Genomic DNA, 16,306 nt, shown 5'->3' on the forward strand with positions numbered 1-16,306 from the left:
GAGATCGATAGAATAAGTACTGGGCTTACAAAGAATAAGTCCCGGGGTCGATATGCTCGACTAAAGGCGGTGCTCCAGCATGGCCGCAGTCAAATGACTGAAACAAGTAAAAGAGTAAAAGAGTAATACAAATATAATAGGATTTTTTTTAGATATCAAATGGCTCTGAGAGTCGACTTAAGTGAAGTGGGAATCAAAGTGGTCCATAGGTAAAAAAAAAAAAAAAAATGGTTGAGAATTACTGTTCTACATAATCATTTTCGTTCTATTTACCCACTAGCAACATTTTGAAAGTAAATTTGCACTCAATTCTGTTTTCTTCTGTAATATGAGTACACCATAATAAAACTTCTACCATAATAAAGCAACCGACAAAGAGGAAATTAAAAAAAAAATATACAGTTTTTAAACATTATTATTTTAAGATCAAATAACAAGAACAATAAAAGCAGCATATAATACAGTCTTCTGAATTAGAACACCCCATTAAGTAACATAGTAATTAAAAATATAGATCGTTTAATCCACTAATATAACGCAAAAAAAAAATTTTTTTTTTTTTTACAAAATAGGTTTATTTCTAAATTTTCTTCTCCGAGGTTTTAAACATCATAATTGAAAGGAAAAATAAAAAGAAAAGACAATATTGAATCAGTAAATTGTCCCGCTGGGTAAGTAAAAAATTTTCACCAAGGGGAGAAATTTACCATAACGCTAATCATGGTACTTACTTACCCAACCGAGATGGATGGTAGAGCTGAACTCAATGTGATCTGAACTTACAGTGTGAAAAACCGGTCAATAGGTGAATGAAAGAGTATAAACATATACATATAGGCGTTGGAGTGGCTGTGTGGTAAGTACCTTGCTTACCAACCACATGGTTCCGGGTTCAGTCCCACTGCGTAGCATCTTAGGCAAGTGTCTTCTACTATAGCCTCGGGCCGACCAAAGTCTTGTGAGTGGATTTGGTAGACGGAAACTCAAAGAAGCCTGTCGTATATATGTGTATATATATATATATATATGTATGTGTGTGTATACGTTTGTGTTTGTCCCCTCAACATCGCTTGACAACCGATGCTAGTGTGTTTACATCCCCGTAACTTAGCGGTTCGGCAAAAGAGACCGCTAGAATAAATACTAGGTTTACAAAGAATAAGTCATGGGGTCGTTTTGCTCGACTAAAGGAGGTGTTCCAGCATGGCTGCAGTCAAATGACTGAAACAAGTAAAAGAGAGAGTAAAGAGTATATACAAATATAATACATACATACGAGGTGCGTTCACAAAGTATCCAACTTTATTTTTTCCCGCCAAAGATAATGATACGTGGGAAAAATCCTTTGGGTGGGGGTGACGCCACCCTTTCTGTGAATGCAGGAAAATTTTTGCGCCGGTGTGTTTCGTCAGTTCCCTGTTGTTACATCTAGAGTGCGCGCTGGTCGGATTTTCGTTTTCACTCAAGACGATCGAACACATCGAGCAGATACCATAAACCCAAATCTCATCACCAGTGATGGTGATCTTCATGAAGTCTGGGTTATGGTTTGCACAATCCAGCATGACCCGTGCAATTTCCATGCGGAGCTGCTTCTGCTGCTCCGCCAACACCTTGTGGACAAATTTCCCGACACTCTCTGCATGCACAAATCCTCCGTTAAATTGGAATGCACTGATCCTGAACTTTTTCCCACTTTGTGGGAAATAGCTCACTCGTGAGCAATTTCCTGGATTGTTACGTGACAATCTTCCATGTCTATTCTTATTTCTTTATTGCCCACAAGGGGCTAAACATAGAGGGGACAAACAAGGACAGACAAACGGATTATGTGGATTATATCTACCCCAGTGCGTAACTGGTACTTAATTTATCGACCCCGAAAGGATGAAAGGCAAAGTCGACCTCTGCGGAATTTGAACTCAGAACGTAACGGCAGACGAAATACCGCTAAGCATTTCGCCCGATATGCTAACGTTTTTACCAGCTTGCTGCCTTCAATCTTCCATGTCTATTAGCCAAATCTTCATAGCCAGCTTCTTGTTTCGACTTGTAGATGGCCTACTTGGGCGTGCTTTGCTCTCCACTGAAGTGCGGCCATGTCTGAAACGGTTGTACCACTTCTTGATCTTTGTTTTACCCTTGGCATCATCGCCGAAAGTCTCAGCTTGAATATATAACCGAACTTTTGGCAAAAATTTGATGCAATGTCTCTGCTCGATGCGTTCGGTGAAATTGAAAATCTGACGAGCGCACACTACATGTCTGTACTCAAAGCGTAACAAAAAGGAAATGACGCGGTTTACCGGGATTAAAATTTTCACGTATGCTCTGGAAGGATGACATCACTTCCCACGCAAAGAATTTTACTCTCGCGGCATTATTGGTTAGGACGTTGCACTCATGATCGCGAAATTTTGGTTTTAGTTCCTGGACCGAGAGTTGCGTTGTGTTCTTGAGCAAAGCACTTCATCTCACGTTGCTCTGCGACCACTTCGACACCTAACGTGTGGTACACTGTGCACCTGTGTTCAGGTAACGTCGATTTGATGGAGGGAGTAAGCTAATGTACTGCACATACATTTGATCTCTATAAACAAATCATTCGTGCAGGTTGTTCTGCAAGGAATTGCAGAGCTGTCTTACTCAGTACTCAGACGACAAGAAACTACTGTCATTGTGTATCGTTGGCGATTTCCTTTTCTCCTTCTTCCCTTCCTTGGACCTTTCCTTTTTCTATGTTTCGGACGAAGAGCTCCGCTCGAAACGTTAAATCCTCCTTTCTTTCCTTTCCTGAGCGTCCAATAACACTATACTTGTTCCACGTCCTCGCGTTGTTGTATTTTCTCTTTGTTCATGGTTGGATATATATATATATATATGTATACACACACAATGAAAAGAAGACAAAGAAAATTCTTTAAACACATCTTTAATTATAAATTACAAATGTTTCCGTACCATTTCCATATGCAACGCCAGTTTATGCGAAAATTCTAAAAGAAAAATCACGAATATCTGTAAAATCACGTAATAATTTTAGGCATTGGAGAAGCACTTCCTCAAACTTGCATCAAAGTCGTGTTAATGTATGTGTGTGTATATATATACGAGGGGCGTTCAATAAGTAATACCTCTGACCCACTTGTAATTGTTTGATCTAGCTGAAATTTTGCATGTGCAATTATTCATATCTCTATAGATTAAGTAGAAAATTACAGCTCTGAATTAATTGTGGTTTCTGATTTACATGTGTTTGAACTGAGTCAAGTGTGAAATGGAGCCTGTTGAGTGTCGAGCAGTGATCCGGTTTTTGTATTTGAAAGGACGCACACCACGGGAGACTTTTGATGAAATGAAAGTAACTTATGGTGATGATGCTCCATCATATGACCTTGTAAAACGCTGGCATCGTGAATTCAAACATGGTCGGAACTCTGTGGAAACAGCTCCCAGGTCTGGTCGCCCCCCTTCTGCCATTGATGAGGCATCTGTCCGTCAAGTTGAGGCTGCCATTTTGAAAGATCGACGCATAACTATTCGCCAAATAGCCCATGAGGTCAAGATTAGTATCGGGTCTGTGGAAGCTATCATTCATGACCATTTGCATATGCAAAAGGTGTCTGCCAAATGGATTCCCAAGTTGCTCACATCTTTCCAGAAGCAAGAACGCGTCGAGTGCTCGAGGATGAATTTGAAGATGTGCCAAGAAGATGAGACAAAATTTTTCAAAAGACTGATTACACAGGATGAAACATGGGTCCATCACTATGATCCCGAGACCAAAGCCCAGTCAATGCAGTGGAAGCACCGTGACTCACCTCCTCTAAAGAAGGCAAGGGTGCAGCCCTCCACTGGCAAGGTCATGCTCACAGTCTTCTGGGACCAGGACGGAGTAGTGATGACAGATTTCCTGGCAAAGGGTACCACAATTACAGGAGCCTATTATGCTTCACTTTTGAGGAAATTGAGAGAAGCTATCAAAATCAAGAGGCGGGGCAAGATCAGCAAAGGCATCCTCCTCCTGCAGGACAACGCTCCGGTCCACAACTCGCTTGTCGCCTGATCAAAAGCACAGGCGTGCGGCTATGAACTCCTCCCCCATCCCCCTACTCTCCTGACTTTGCACCCTCTGATATTCACCTCTTCCCAGCCATGAAGTTGTTTTTGAAAGGAAAGCGTTTCCCAGATGATGCAGCCTTGATTTCTGAAGTCACGTCGTTGTTGGAGGACCAAGCTGGGGTCTTCTACAAAAACGGTCTCCAGAGCTGCATCAAACAATGGGAGAAATGCGTAACTTTGGGTGGTTCCTATGTAGAAGAACACTAATAACTGTTCCAAGTTTCGTTGCTCTACTGCTATGGGAAGTGGGTCAGGGGCATTACTTATTGAACGCCCCTCGTATATATATATATATATATATATATATATATATATATATATATATATTATATATATATATATATATATATATATATATATATATATATATGTATGTATGTATATGCATATAAACATGTATGTATGTATGTATGTATGTATGTATGTATGTATGTATGTATGTATGTACGGGCGTGCGTGCGTGTGTATGGCGAAATGGTTGAATTAGAGCGTTGGAGAAATGGCTTTGCAATGTTTCTTCCGGCTCTTTGCATTTTGATTTCAAATCCAGCCAAGGTCACCTTTTCCTTTCATTCTCTTGGTCTCGATAAAATAAAGTACCAGTGAAATACTAGTTGGTATCAGTAAAACCGCTTCGTTCAAAATTTCCTTGTTCCTTAATCAGTAACTGAGTTTGTGTGTGTGTGTGTGTGTGTGTGGTGTGTGTGTGTGTGTGGTGTGTGTGTGTGTATATTCAATTTAGGATAAAAGATGCAACAGAAAAACAAATTAGTCGATGGCTTTTGTATTATATTATTTATTTCTCTTTGTTAGCCCTAAAATAATATTATCTTTCGCTCAATGTCATCTCTGTCGCGCAATCGGCTTTTAACAGAAGAGTTGATGGCTGAAGCCCATCCTGGGGCGAATATAATTTTTTAAAAAATATTTTTTTAACCGTGCTTAGGGTTAGGGTTAGGTTAGGGTCAGACATAATTCGCTCTCACTTGGGTTGCCCAACAGCGGCCTTGTCTCGTCGCAGTTTACCGAATTTTAGCAAAGGAATCCTTAAATAAATATACAAGAAAAGGGTATTTAATAGTGTGAAACTAGAGAATTATTTTGTTCCAAACAAACGAAGTTACCCTTTAACGGCCTGAAATTAGATATTCGGATAAGTGTTCACAACATAGAAAAAAATCTTACGACAACAAGCCTAAAATAGACTATGATATTTAAATGGCTATGAAAGGGATCTAAGATGTTCAACATATTTTACGCCAAATTTCTTTCTATTTCGTCTTTAGAATAAACCAATGTCAACATTGACACGTCGCTAGTCACATGTTGTTGTTTGTAAACAGTTATTCTTTATCGTCATGGAGATGTACTTGCATAGCAAGTGACTTGATCTGAGATCGTGTGCTGAAACAAAAACAATTGGTTTTGTCAGTGAGTAGTTCGCGATTTCAAAGCAACAAAAATATTTTGACACAAATTAAATTTAAATGTTGAGGTAAAACTAACGTTTTTTTTTTGGTGTGTTCTTAAATGGCTTACAAACATCTTCCACGCTTCAATTGTTTACCGCCATGATTTCAGATTATAAACTTCCACATTTACTCCCTTATTTGATACTAAAACTAACGATGAGTCAAACGTAAGAAAATCTATTTTGCTGCAGGACTTGTTTTGCATAGCAACCAAATTTGCTATTAAATCAGCTTAACCCTTTGACGCCGGTATTACCCGAAGCATTCGAGACAATGCTCCTGTTTTTTTTTCGTTATCTAACGAGGCCACACAAACACACAAGTGTCAACGAACTTGCGTCTATTTACGTTCACTGTTACAATAACATAGCGTCGTACATTTACGTCTACAGGTTTATGAAAACGAACAGCGGCGAGCTGGCAGAATCGTTAGCACGCCGGGCAAAATGCTAACAAAGAGGACAGCGTTAACAAAACTGCTGTAAGGCAACAAAAACAAGTGTCTCAAGACACAACAATTAATCTTTATATATAAAACTAAAGTTGTGTGTGTGTGTGTCTGTCTACTCCGATTTAGATTCCTAACTACTCCCACATTTTGCGGTGCAGTTTAACCAAAAGCGGGCATTTTATAGTCGTGATTCATATCGAGCCCTTCTGGGTATTAGCGCGCGTCTACGATGAGTCTGCGATTAAAAAAAAAATCTACAATCATTTTTCCGCATTTTTAATGATTTTTGCTCGGGTTATATAAGGGAAGTAACTCTCTAAAAATACTTATATAGTTATTTCCCTTACAAACCCGAGCAACGCCGGGCGATACTGCTAGTAACAAATATAATTCCAATTCAACAATCCTTCACTAACCTCTCGAACGACGCACAAACAAAATTCACGGCCAACTCGGTCACAGATGATTGGAATAACGGTGAAATAAAGATCAGTGTTAATTTATTCTTGATTATCGGTGAACTCAGAACATAAAGACAGAAGAAAAACATTGTGAATAATATTGTCTTATATACGCCATAACGACTGAATAGTTTACAGCTGGAATACCTTTGATAGTCATGGTATATCAGTGATTTCCATGCGGAGCTGCTTCTGCTGCTCCGCCAACACCTTGTGGACAAATTTCCCGACACTCTCTGCATGCACAAATCCTCCGTTAAATTGGAATGCACTGATCCTGAACTTTTTCCCACTTCGTGGGAAATAGCTCACTTCGTGAGCAATTTCCTGGATTGTTACGTGACAATCTTCCATGTCTATTCTTATTTCTTTATTGTCCACAAGGGGCTAAACATAGAGGGGACAAACAAGGATAGACAAACGGATTATGTCGATTATATCTACCCCAGTGCGTAACTGGTACTTATTTAATCGACCCCGAAAGGAGGAAAGGCAAAGTTTGGGCAAGTCTATGTCTTTATTATCAGACAATTGCAAAAAAAAAATGATTTAAAAATAATTCAAAACTCTTCAAAAATCCAGTCCAAATTCTTCATAGTTCAAACCGTTGCTTACTTTTTACTCAACTTAATATATACATGCGATGCTGTTTTTGTTTATACTTACGAAAATTGTTGCAACAGATCATTTAATGCAGACGTGCGCACGCGCACGTGTGTGTGTATGTGTGTGTGTGTTGATCCCTGACTTGTTGCTACCTTTGTATTGTAATTTGGGGAAGTGGTCAATACAAGGAAGGGAGGGGCAATATGCGGTCAGGAAGGTTCAGAATGGACTAACAAGTCCCAATTATCTTCGAAAATCACAGAGCCATAGCAGAGCTGTACCCCGCCGTCGGCCCTGACGAAAAGCATGAAATAAATGGTGGAAGGCAAAAAGTACAATTGTTATACTTGTGGACACATGAATCATTTGAAAGCTTTTCGCTCTGAAAATCTGGAGAAAATAAAAAGTAATGAAAGCAACAGAGAAAACAACTGCAGACTTCAGTCTTCGGTACATCACATGTCCTAGTTCTGTAATTTGCAGTGCCAGGACCTAACCAAAAATAACCGAAGAACCTCCTCCTCTTGCTATAGCCAAAAGGAACAGCGAGAGGAGAGGGAAGAGGAGAATAATCAACAGCAACATCGGTAAGCAGCACTGTTTCCAACTCTGCAAGGGTCTGGAGAAACCGTCTTGTTCTCAGTTCCAGAACCCAATGAACGGAAGCCCTCCCGTCTCCCGACCAAATATATTACGCTATCGTCTTGTGACAATGGGGTCGTAATGGAAACCACAGAGGAAGTGAAAACTACCGGGAAAAAAAAAGAGAAGGAAAAGCAAGCTCGACGTAAAGGCGTATAAAACGCAATAAAAGGACGCCAGCGACGACGACAGCATGAATTTCACAGTCGTTCGAAAAATGAACCAGTAATTTGTAAATGAACTAATGTTTATGTGGTACAAAGGATATAGCCTTAGCGCACTAATTATCAAAAATCAAGTAGAGCCGGAATACAGGAGACACGCCAGTTGTAGAATGTTGGTAAAAGCAATATCTGAACGTTATCAATAGCTAAAGTAGGAGTATCCGGAAAACGTAGAGTGTTTTAATTGTTTCTTCCCACGCAAAGGATGTTAACAGGCACTTTTGGGTGCACTAAATCCTACTATAAACGTGAGCTGGTTGGCATTGTACTCTGATCGAACTTAATAAAAACAAGAAGTTAAGCATATGAATGTAAAGAGCAGCTGCACAGTGGTTCGTCATACCTAATGTAATATATTATTTCTTTATTGCCCACAAGGGGCTAAAAATAGAGGGGACAAACAAGGACAGACAAACGGATTAAGTCGATTACATCGACCCCAGTGCGTAACTGGTACTTAATCTATCGACCCCGAAAGGATGAAAGGCAAAGTTGACCTCGGCGGAACTCAGAACGTAACGGCAGACGAAATACCTCTTTCTATTTCTTTACTACCCACAAGGGGCTAAACACAGAGAGGACAAACAAGGACAGACAAACGGATTAAGTCGATTATATCGACCCCAGTGCGTAACTGGTACTTATTTAATCGACCCCGAAAGGATGAAAGCCAAAGCCGACCACGGCGGAATTTGAACTCAGAACGTAATGGCAGACGAAATACCTATTTCTTTACTCCCCACTAGGGGCTAAATACAGAGGGGACAAACTAGGGCAGAAAAACGGATTAAGTCGATTATATCGACCCCAGTGCGTAACTGGTACTTATTTAATCGACCCCGAAAGGACGAAAGGCAAAGTCGACCTCGGCGGAATTTGAACTCAGACTAAATACCGCAAAGCATTTCGCCCGGCGTGCTAACGTTTCTGCCAGCTCGCCGTCTTGCCTAATGTAATATATAGGCATAAGCGCAATCAGCTATGCCTATATATAAGAAGTTCGCTTCGCAACCACATGGATTGGGGTTCGATAACACAGTGCAGCACTCTGGGCTTGTATCATCTACTCTAGCTTCAAGATGACCAATACCTTGTGAGCGGAAACTGGTTTTCAGAAACTGTGCAGATGTGTGTCGTGTTTGAATCGTGTGCGTGTGTGTATGTGCGAGCGAACGAGTGTGCACGCACGCACGCACATCTATGTGTACAGACGTTGAATTGCGTCGAAGAAATAAGAAATGAGTGCTCAATATATGCTGTAGAGTATACGGTTTATTTAAACTCGTGACTCAAATTTCACGTCGCTGCGATCTTCAGGAGTAAACTCTTACAACTTGGTGTGGTGATTTATTGATATCTGTTGATGTGGATGTGGTTTCTTATTCGCACCTATTCATTGGTTTGTTTGTTTTTTCGTCTGTTGGTTGACTGTTGTTTTGTGTCGCTTGATTGGCTATCATCATCATCATCATCATTATTGCCTTTGCACAGCTTCTAACACTGGAGATGTACTACAGTATCAGCTGTTCACTACCAGTGAACTAAGGTAACACCTCTTATTTTTCGAGCACCTTCCGGAGTATTCGAGCGGTTCCAAGCAGTGCTGTTTTCTGCAAGTGCTCCACCCTTATTGTAGCCCCTATTTGTTCTACGTACTATTATTGTTATAAATTATTATTATTAATATTATTATTATTATTATTATTATTATTATTATTATTATTGAGTGAGAGAGCAGTGCATGCTATCAAAGTGACACTGGGGTAAAATATACGAAGCCCAGTATACCCATCATGACTACCCATCTGATAAGGGTACACCAGGCACATGCATCACAACCATATGTGCGCGACATGGTGATCTCATATCAAGATAAACAGCACATGACCTTGCAGGTGGGGCCCAGTTAGAATTTTCTTCAGGTTGAGTAGCCAACCTCTAAGAATTCCTTTCAACACACGGCTATGATGCTCCCCAACTACTTCTACTTGTGATCAGAGATGCACATATCGTCAGTCACTAAGGGACATGCTCAACTGGTTATGGTCAAACAACTGATAAGCAAATCTGTGGTATTGAGCAGAATATTTGCTGTAGCCCATCTTATCAAGATAAAACAATGTACATGATAACACATTCCAATCAGTTAAGATCAGCCGCCATGAGAGCCACTGCCTGGTACTACATCAGGACAAATGAGAGCAACTGCCAGGTACTGCATCAGGGGGCTTTGATCAACTTGGATCAGAGTAAAGCCTTCGATAGGGTCGACCATCGGTACCTGGCAGCTGTCCTCAAGGCAGCCGGCTTCGGTCCAGTCTTCCGCGGGTGGATCGCTGCTTTATACAGCAACATCTGCTCGGTGATACGGGTGAACGGTCACCTTTCGGAACCGTTCGACATCTCGCGTTCGGTCCGCCAAGGATGCCCTCTCTCCTCCCTCTTGTACATTTTGACTCTCGAGCCATTACTGCGCAAGTTGGAGGCTTTGAGGGGCATCCCGCGCGATCTAGGAGGCGGAAACAGCGTGTCTGCTTATGCCGACGACGTCACCGTGGTGGTGTCGAGCCACAGGCACATTGGCCTGATTGGCGAGACGCTAAACCAGTACGAAGCGGTGACAGGGGCAAAGATTAACGCGGAAAAGTCTGTGGGCTTGCAACTGGCACCTGGAGAGGCAAGCCCATGCCGTCCAACAGCGTCGTAGGGCGCTGGACAGACGGACCCGTTAAACTGCTCGGGGTCTGGTTCGGTCCGGACCTCCAGGTGGATAAGAACTGGGAAGAGGTGACGAGCAGGGTGGCACGTCTCACCCAGAAATGGGCCGAGAGGAAGCTGTCCCTGAAAGGTCGAGCGGAGGTGGCGAATGCGTACATCGCATCCGTCATCTATTACCGCTTGACCGTCGTCCCTTGTCCCGACCGCTGGTTGGCCAAGCTGGTACGCCTGCTCTTCGACTTTTTGTGGAAGGGTCAGGTGCCACTGGTCAGGCGATCCATCTGCTGTCAACGACCGCTGAACGGAGGCCTTGGAATGCCGTGGTTGCTGTTGCGCAGACATGCGCTCAGGCTGCGGCATCTCAAGCGCTTCCTAGACGGTGAACAGGTGTGGTCGTCTTTTGTCAGACGCGATTTTCCGCAGCTCGTCTCTTTGACGGAGCTGCAGACCTGGATCAAACGTAGACCGAGAAAGGGCGCTTGGCACCTCGAGTGCCGTCAAGCCCTCTCCGCCCTCCACCAGGCGGGCAATGCGGTCGGTTACAGCTCCACTCTAGCGTTCTATAGAGGGTTAGTGGAGGAAAAATGCGACGACGTTCTCGGGGAAACTCTAGGCGTTGAAGACGACGAACTGAGCGGTCTGTTCGGAGGACTTTCGGGCCGGGGCCGATGGATAATTTCCAGAGGTCTCTCGCCTGGCAGTGCTACCGAGGGGCTCTGCCTGTTCGAGATAAACTCTACCGGCACGGAAGTGCCGTCAGCCGGGCCTGCCCGAGGTGTTGCCAGGACGACGAAACCGTTCTGCACGCACTCGTCCAGTGCCCGAGTATTGCTGAAATATGGGTTTATGTCGAACAGCTACTGTCACGTGTAGGACGGATCCGACTATCGGCCGAATCCATAGTGAAGATTGCCCCGCCGTCCTCCTTTAACAAGGAGGGCGAGGCCGTTTTCTTGTGCCTTGTGGCTGTGGCGAAAGAAGTCGTGTGGTGGACTCGTTTGAAAGGGCTAAAGTCAGACACTTTCCTCTTTGGTCAAGGCCTCATCAACTTTTTCAAGTTTCACTTGAAAAGGAAGATGAGGTTAGAGAGGAAAGTGCTGTCCGATAGCAAGTTTTATGAAAGGTGGGTGAATTGTGCGAGACTGGCCTGTATAAATGGACCGTTTCTCAGGTTTCGCCTGTGATTTCAAAGAAAAAGGTAATGTAAAAGGAGAAGAAAGGGGACTCTCTACACCCCCTTTTTTTTGACCAGGCTCCCGTTGGCTTTTGTAGGGTTTTTTCCACCGGGAACATTTCGAGACGTCTCCCCATTTTGGGAGTTTTTCATTGTTTTTAATAATCATTGCTTTAAAGTTTTTTACACGGATTTTTTTAACAAACGGACAAAACCCTTTGTAACCTTTCGTCCTGTCTTGTCCCTTTATGTAATCATGCGTGTCAGCCCTTGTGGCCAATAAAAAAGAATTGATTATTATTATTATTGTTGTTGTTGTTGTTGATGTTGTTGTTATCTTTATTATTTCCGGCCTTGTATTTGCTAGGTATGGGCGTGTTTGAGTATTTGCATTTCGTTTCGTCGCGTTATTTGTATTGGGCAGTTTATTTTTGAGTTTATCTGTTAATCTAATTAAAACTGTTTGTTTACTGATCAAGTTTATTTCGTTGATTAGAACTGGGTGTAAGTTTCGTATTGTATTTCAATGTGTGTGTGTGTGTGTGTGTGTATAATAAACTTATTTTCTTAATGTGAATTTTGTATTAGTCAAGGTTAGAAAATTTCAGAAACTTGTTTGTTTGTGCGAGCATTTTGCTACTGAAGGGGGTTCGGGGCTGTTTGTTTTGTTGCTTTCTTATTATTACTATTGGATGTGAAATTGCTTTTTTTTAATTAATCTGTTAAACTAATTAAAGGCGCATGCGTTTATGGGAGACTTTGGGAGTGTCTCGTACTGTAAATGGTATTTTATGGTTGAGTGACGTTTGCTAATTTGTGTTTCTTCGGTTTATATTGCTGATTAATCTTTTGATTATTGGTGGTGAGTGATCAGAGTTTATATTAATATATAAAGACATTTTCTATGCTTTTCTGTAAGGGTAGCATTTTCCGGTGTTCATGTTCAATGTTATATCGAAATAGTTTAAACTTGACGTGACATTAAACCTGAACGCGTACACTTGCATGCGTGTATGCATCTGTGAATATTGTGTCTGCATCTGAACCCGTGTTTATTTTTATTGGTATGGATCAAAAAGCATGACTTAATCATTCCTTGGGTCTTTTCTGTTTGGTTACACCTCTGGAAATCTTAAAATCTAGTGAATATTTTAAAATTTGGTTTGATGTAATTTTCCACGCTGAATCTCAGGGGCTAATTCCCTTTTTCCAGAAAATAATTAGAAGTTTAAAGTTCGATTTAGAAGTTGTAATTTTGTGCGTGACTGCACGTGTTGTCAACAGTAAACAAATGACTACCTAATACCACATGTGTTTTAAGCATTTAATAAGCGACATATGCCTGTGGCTTTCGACTGGTTAAAATTACCCATAATTTGCGAAATTTTAAAATTGATTTTATTAATTGATTTATAGCGAAAATGAATTTCATGTCAATGATTGCAATACCAAGCTACATCATTACATCAAATATGAAATCAATTGGAACAATAATTGAAGAAATTGAAAAGTGGCAACCAAATAGAAAGTTCCCATTCCTTGAATAAAATCACTAAAAAGAACCCTACACTGATATAAATCCTTGAACCGATACTAGTGTTTTGAAATGTGCGTTTTGGACTTTGTATTGGTCAAGACGGAAAGATTTTAAAAATTTGTTTAAGATGGGGGATTGTGCTATTACTTATTGGCTTTATCTTTTATTTTTTTTACTTATTTCACTTATTAGACTGCGGTCATTTTGGGGCACTGTCTTGAAGGATTTTAAGTCGAATGAATCGATCCCAGTACTTATTTTTAAAAAAGACTGGTACTTATTATTTTGGTCTCTTTTAATCGAACCACTAATTAACGGGGATGTGAACACACCAACACCGGTTTATAATTATTTGGGGAAAAATTACAAATGTAATTTTTTCCCTCCAATAAACTGCACTTCATATTTGAGGCTCCGACGAAGCTATAACGTGTTACTCAAGCACTAAACTGTGAGCCCACTGCATCTTATAGCAGAAACAGCTGTTAGCTCATGAAGTTCGTAAGATAATCGTTTATTCCTTTGTCATCTTATTTTATTATAACCGATCTGTACTCGATTAACACTTCGTTCTGAGGCATATCTATATTGAGTACTACACTAGGTTATTTGTTTCGCAATGCCTTAGCGAAACCTCTCTCTCTCTCTCTCTGTCTTTTTATATATATATTATATAATATATATATATATATATTATATATATATATAAACTTACAAGTACAGGACACCACAAATAGACGTAGAACTCTCAAATTTCTACATTAAATAGGTTAAATCAATTAACCTATGAGCTGTTCAAAACGTCTTACGCGATGAGAAAACTTAGTATGGTGTGACTTCGGTCCTTGCGAGGCGCTACCTATATCTAATAAACAAAGGAAGATTCGTCTGCATCCGCACTCCAAGTTGTTGTTGCACTGCTATGTCAACATCATAAGGCTGTAGACTCTCAAACTGCTCTGCAAACAAAGTTACGTCATCGTTCTGCGCAACAGTGAACTCGCAACAAAGCAATAGTTCGAGATATGGCCACTAGGTGACAGCACATACCTTGAGTGAAGAGCAAATCAAGGGTGCTAATTAATTTCTGACGGTAGTGTATGAAAAGAAAAAAAACAACCATCATTTTGTAAGGAGAGGTAGTATCACGATTAAATTTTGGGGTAGCTGCTGTTTACACATGTTATATCCTCGATAGAAGAGTAACGTAATCGACATTTCCGGTTACATCGTAGGAGTTTTAAGTGCGCTAGTGTCTCGTCTGTTCAGCTATATCCTGCGTTTGGATTGCAAAAGCATAGCGTTCAAGACGTGACACGATGTTACGGTCACGAGTTCAAGAGAGGAAACATTTCATTTTAGTATTAACATCCTTCTCGAGTTTATAGAAAAACATAGCATGCATCACTTTTTTGTGGTATACGGACTGCTTCTCTTGCAAGTCTTCGCCGAGGTATGCTAATACTGAATTTCTGAGTTTACACGAGAGGTTGTCAGGAAGTGAATGTTTTTTGAGGAGTTCATTGCTGACTCGCATGGTGTTATTCACTAAATCTTTGAGCACTTGGCTGGTTTATTTATTTTTGCTGCCATTGTTTAACAGGTTCTGTCTAAGTGATAGCACATAACATTCAAAGACTGTTTGCATTGGCCTTAAGCGTCTTCCCCCCTCTCTTTCTCTTATTTTGATACAAGGTTCTCCCAATATTGTTTCTGTGGAAGTTTGCAGTCGATGTCAGGATCTTGCGGATTTTACTTTCCTTTCTTTCCATCGCTTGCTCATCAGTGACTATATCATTAGACTCACAAGTCTTGGAGAAATTGGTTCCAAAAGCCCGTGCACAATTTGTGCATAATGTTAAGGTAGGTTATGGCCCTATAGTTCTCTGTTAAGGCAGCGATGCAGTGATTTTATTCTTGGCTACAGGATTTGTACGTACTATGGCAAGCCAGTTCGGCATGTCAATCTGGTCTTCCAAAGTTTTCTTGGAATATGTATATAAGTGACATTATATAAAAATTCAACATCTTGTAGCAGTAGCCTATTATGAAGGCTAGTGCCGTTTCCTTATTCTGCTTTCCCACAGCTGTGGTGAAGGTTTTATCATCAATCATGGTGGTTTTTTTTTTTAGCCTACTCTCGTCGAAAAAAAAAATCTGTTACTTAACGATAAGCATAGAGAAGCTATAAAAATTACTCTCAGTTGTTACGTTGTGTATATTTCACTGTCGTCTGTCTGATCGAAGATAGCGAACTGACAGGCGCTGGCGTTTTCAGTTTGTTTACATTCTTGTCGATCTGTAATGGCAGCTTTGGGCCGGTTTTGAATATAATCGGAAGATCTGTAACATCACAGGAATTGAAATAACGATTACTCTCTGGCACAGTAGTTCTCTGGGTTGTTATCATAAACAGATATCGTAGCTGTTTAACTGTCAAGTGGTTTACGTTTCGGTGAGATTCATCCTGGTGTTTCTCTAATCTGTTCATATGGCAGAAGGAAGAATCTTCACGACTTTTTTTCATAGCACCGGAGTACATCTTGATTTAAATGCAAAGATCAAGTAGGAAAAATACTTACGTCTTCTAAGATAGTTCACAGAAGTGACAGAATTGTAGATATCAATATCGGTGGTAATGTTAATATCAGCTGTGATGACAAAAGCGAAATCTCCCAAGGCGAAAAAAAAATTATTTTTTAAATATCTGGTCTGAATGGGGTTAAATTGGGGACTAAACAGCGTTTCTCTTATTTACTGAAAAAAATGTGACAACAAAAAACAAGGAAAAACAAACAAAAGAAAACATTTACTAACCCAGCTTTGTTATAGTTGTAGAATAAAATGTTCAGAATCACATTTTACATGAACCTCTACGCCTGAACGTCATATACTAATG

General features: G+C 40.7%; 1 long non-coding RNA gene across 1 annotated transcript in view; it reads right to left on the reverse strand.

Moving 5' to 3' along the window:
- LOC118766996 overlaps positions 1–13,937 on the reverse strand; it is a 29,908-nt gene extending 15,971 nt beyond the window's left edge. The window contains exon 1 of the long non-coding RNA XR_005002917.1: positions 13,807–13,937. This is a non-coding gene — a long non-coding RNA (uncharacterized LOC118766996). The remainder of the gene's footprint in view (positions 1–13,806) is intronic.
- Between the last annotated feature and the right edge of the window lie 2,369 nt (positions 13,938–16,306).

This window comes from Octopus sinensis, linkage group LG18, assembly GCF_006345805.1.
Source record: "Octopus sinensis linkage group LG18, ASM634580v1, whole genome shotgun sequence".
Taxonomy (NCBI): Eukaryota; Metazoa; Mollusca; class Cephalopoda; order Octopoda; family Octopodidae; genus Octopus; species Octopus sinensis.